The sequence below is a fragment of the Ornithodoros turicata genome, chromosome 6 (assembly GCF_037126465.1).
Source record: "Ornithodoros turicata isolate Travis chromosome 6, ASM3712646v1, whole genome shotgun sequence".
In the NCBI taxonomy this organism is placed as follows: Eukaryota; Metazoa; Arthropoda; class Arachnida; order Ixodida; family Argasidae; genus Ornithodoros; species Ornithodoros turicata.
The window spans coordinates 37,822,174-37,826,655 of NC_088206.1; the positions used below are offsets into that span (position 1 = coordinate 37,822,174).

The 4,482-nt window shown below is 45.0% G+C and overlaps 1 long non-coding RNA gene across 1 annotated transcript; it reads left to right on the plus strand.

The window, feature by feature from the left end:
- Positions 1-361: 361 nt before the first annotated feature.
- LOC135397867 (uncharacterized) lies at positions 362-3,216 on the plus strand. The gene is made up of 2 exons (XR_010423819.1): positions 362-614; positions 857-3,216. It is a non-coding gene; the product is annotated as an uncharacterized LOC135397867 (long non-coding RNA).
- Positions 3,217-4,482: the final 1,266 nt, after the last annotated feature.

Genomic DNA, 4,482 nt, shown 5'->3' on the forward strand with positions numbered 1-4,482 from the left:
ATCGTGTAGATTTACTTGCATTCAAATGTTGCTTCTTGTGTATATGTTTACCGTGTCAATAAATTTGTACATGTGAATTCCTTTGTCTTCTGGATTTTCATTTTCTGCTTCCCGATAATATTAGCAGATGGCCTGGCGAAGCGCTCGGAACAGGGGGGGGGGGAGAGAAGATGAGTGAGAGGGTGTGGAGATGGCACTCAGCGCACATGCGCAGTTCGATCAGCCAGCGCGCGCTTTTTGGCGCCGTTTTCCGGCTATTTTGTCGTGATTCGTTACGGATGATCACGTGGTCAAGGGGGGCGGTGGTTTTCGTGGCGAAACTGTGGAAGCTCAGCTGCACTCCACTGGCCACCTCTTCAGCGTTGAAAATAGTTCGCGTGATTTCAAATGTTTGTGAGCAAACAATGAGGCTCTTACTTCGAGCTATTGTTTTTGCAATCTGTGCAACATTGTACAGCGTGTACGTGAAAGCGTTTGAGCGGTGTGAACTACAGTGGCTGGTGGTGGTTTAATCTGTCGGTTGTGGAACGTCTAAGTTTGCGGTTGATTTGGATGCTAGTTCCGAATCTGATGCTATTCCGGGGTTCGTTTAGCGGATTTCAGCCGTTTTCGAGGTATGTAGACGATGTATTGGATATGCTTCCGTGAGTGACAGGCATTCTCGTTCTATTTTTGTGTGTGTGTGTGCTTTTAGCTCTGCTTTCAGGCGTGAATGCTGACATGGAGATCGCAAGATGCAGTGCGGTGAGACAGGTACTAACCGCCCTCTGTGCAAACTGTATGTTACATGTATTGATGACTCATTCACACCGACATGCAGTTCTAGCAATGTGTTTTGAAATGGTCTTTCTTGCAGGTTGAGTTCGTGCGTAGCGGCAGGCCATGGATGGAGTCGTTGCGAGCGAGTAATGAAACTCGTTCTCGCCGACGTTGGATCAAGAAAGGCAAACTGGACGGGAAATCACGGGTCCCCAATTCTACGAAATGCCAGAAGAACACCATCGTCGAGCATCTGACTGCTTGACGAAAAAGTTTAGTCGTCGTTATTCGTTGGTCGGACATTGCAGATACGTGCCCATGAATTTAAGCTTTGTTGATTGCGGCGCGTGTGTTGATGATCAAGGGCATGCTTTCAAAGACGTGTAGGTGCTGAATCAAGTTTCTGTTGTAATTGGTTACTGTTTCGGGTGGTTGCTGTGACAGCTAGCCTCGCCCCTATCGAAACCGATTTGGGAAGGCAAGGCAGCTGCCACAGCCGCACTAAACTAACCTGAGACATCATAAACTCGGTTAGTTTAGTGATAGGTTAGGTTAGTTTAGTGCGGCTGTGGCAGCCTGCCTTGCCTTCCCAAATCCGTTTTCGATGATGAGGTGAAGCCAACTTTCCGATTACGAGGCTATCTGATTATGAGGTGAATGCCGTTGTGTGATTTGAGGCCGCTTCGATACTGCTACTAATTTGAAGAAAGTGAAAGAAGCGCAGTGCAAAGGAATGAATTTCGACCTTGCTGTTCCGACGTCACAGAGGATTTAGGTAGCAAATTGCAGACGCATATTTACATCAGGGTCATTCTACGTCGAATGATCCAAATGTCCTACGCCCCCCCCCCCCATCAGTTCTTTATAAAGAATGCAAAAGAAAATACTTCAGACTACAAATAGGCATTTCCCGAAGTCGAATCTTTCTCCAGTTACGACGTCTGCAAATTTATGCATTAGGGCAAGTCCGCCCTCTCGACTTCTTCCTTCGTAATATGGTTTGCGTAATTTGTGTAAATTTTGAGTTCTCGAAACTGAAGAAAAGTTAAATATTTTTCGCCAACTCTTTGGTAAATGCTTATTGGTAGGACGGATTATCTATGGTATTTTTTAAAGACAACGTCCCTTAGAAGTCGGCCCAGGACGCACATTCCCCCAGGGCGTGAGTCGTGACCCACATACGTGAGGCCGACAACGGCAAGCCCTATCACCACCACCACCACCTAAAGACAACTGAGGGGGTGTCGGGCACATACCTCTCAACTCTCCTGCATTTCGTTCAGTCTCCCGACAGTACGGACCACTCCCGGAAAATTGGGGACCCGGGCTTTTATTCTGTAATTTTCCTTTAAGTGCTGCGGGAACGTATTCCTGGAGAATTAGACAGCCCATAACATGTGTTTCGCGGCATGACCATCCATGGCTGGAGGTTGCGGCAGATAGCGTGTTTCGTTCTGTCAGCGTTTCTCGAAAGGTGTGCTATTGTCCTATCGTCAGTCCACTCTGGTACAGTAGTTTCTTCTCCACCGATCGCGCTCTCCAAACAGAAGAAATATCTGTACGTGCCTTTTCGCAGGTTTTCTTGTTGAACACAACGAGTCGCAGAGTATAAGCGACCACGTGTGATCGCTGTTCCAGAAGATATTCCCAAATTGGGAAGGAGCGAAGGGCTACAGGTGTGGAAGAACGTAGACCTCTGGCACCATCGCTGAAATGGGTGCGGCTGCACGAAATGCAGTGTCCTGAAATGATGAATCTTCGCAGTTGCGGTTGACGGAAGCAACGATAGCGCCTCGCAGCTCCTCCCGATAGTGGCTACTTATGACATAGCGGAATTGCAACAGAGTGGCAATACTATTTCAAATGCACACGATTAATGTGTCTCCTCTCCCCAGTTGCACAGCAGGCAGACTCCCGAATTTTGAGTTTGTCAGGTTGGCAGGTATGCGACCAGGTCGTTTGGATCATTTGGCGAATGCATGACCCCTAAAGATTGCCTGGTGTCGTTTTTTCAAAGGGTTAATTTACATTAGTAGAATATTTGTCAGCTGAACATAAGAATTTTCAACTGACAAATATTGGGCTGTGGTGTTATGAACATAGCATTACCATCTAGTCAATGGCTTTCTGTATGCCACCTGGAAGGCACTAAGCTGCAGGCATGCTACTAAAAAGGTAGTACATTCGGCAGCTCTTTTGGACGCTCAGTATCTATTGAAATTTGTTCGTAAATTATTTGAGCTTGATATTTTACATTTTGGACTGGCAATATTATTTCTAGAAGTTCACCAATATGCGTTGTGATATTATGAACATTACTATCTAGCCATTGTCTAGCCCTTTATAATAGCCGTACCATCACTGTCTTGTCGCAGTGCTCCGCGAACGTAAGGTGCATACGCTGGTGACTTTAGAAGTGTTTTACCTTTACTTAAAATAAAGTTTTGTCAAAATGTGCTTCATGTGTGAGCTACTTCATGTCACTTTTACACGCACAGCACACATTCCTGAAACAGTATACGCATACAGAAAAGCTTTTAGGTGTGGTGTAAGTAAGGGCTAATGAAGGTATAATCCTAGACATTATGGCTAATTAAGGGCTAGTACAGGGCTAGAAGCCACCTCAGCCTGGTATATAAAAGGTCTAAAGTTGGGCTAGGGGTAGACGTTAGATGTCTAAGTTGAGACGTCTAGGTGGCGTAACCTTAGCTATGCTAGAGGAAGGCTAGATGAACTGCCCTAGACATTAAGGCTATTGGGAGACATCTACTAGACCTGTCAGTCGTCCAAATTTAGACGTCGATTAGACATTTATTATCCCGCCTTCGGCTACATGGGAAACCAATGGTGGAGTCACGCTCGAGATCGTGGTGAAAAGAAACTATTCATTTCTCAAGGAAGAGTAAAGAAAATACACAATTATCTACACGTACATCTTCACAAGTCAAGAAAAAAGCTGTCAAGAGAAGGTAATTCATAAGAGGTGCAAAGCAAGCAGGTACAGTCGTATGAGGAAACCAACGCCAGAGACACATTTGAGATAGTGATCAAGGAGAAAAGGAGTTATTCGTGGCTCAACTTGCCACAGGGGTTGTTATCTATAAGTACATCCTCACACACAAGATACTTTATCCAAACACCTGCTAAGGGGAACTAATTCATATGAGTTACATGACTGCCAACAGTGTAAGGAAGGTGATATGTTTAATTGTTACAAAGAAAAAAGAGAGAAAGGGAAAGATTAGTCAGACATAGTTGGCTATATAAGCTTACTTGATAGTCACATGCTGCGTGTCAGAGTAGCTCCTATCTTCAGTGACCACCGGCACGCCTCGTGAATATTCTTATGCTTTACGCTTCACGTACTAGTGATGCCTTTCGGGATTGCTGTGTGTCTTTAGTATAAGAGAAAATCGCTTATGTACATAGCATGAGAATTATGATATATCAAATTATAATATTTGAGACGCTTTTTGAAAATGTTTTGTAGACTAAAAGGATGGGTTCCACTTTCTAGGAAGACATATATTTTAGGTGTGTGACTTGCTCGTAGTTGCTGTGCTTCATGCATCCATGTAGGCCTCTATGAGTAGGTGTTTTGTAGGACCTTCCAAAGTTTTCTCGACTCATCGGAGCACACACTTTCTAGGAGCATCCCCAGGTCCGACGACGAGCGCCAAAGGTTTGTTGCACCGTCTGGAGCAAGTTAATCCAGGACGAGTC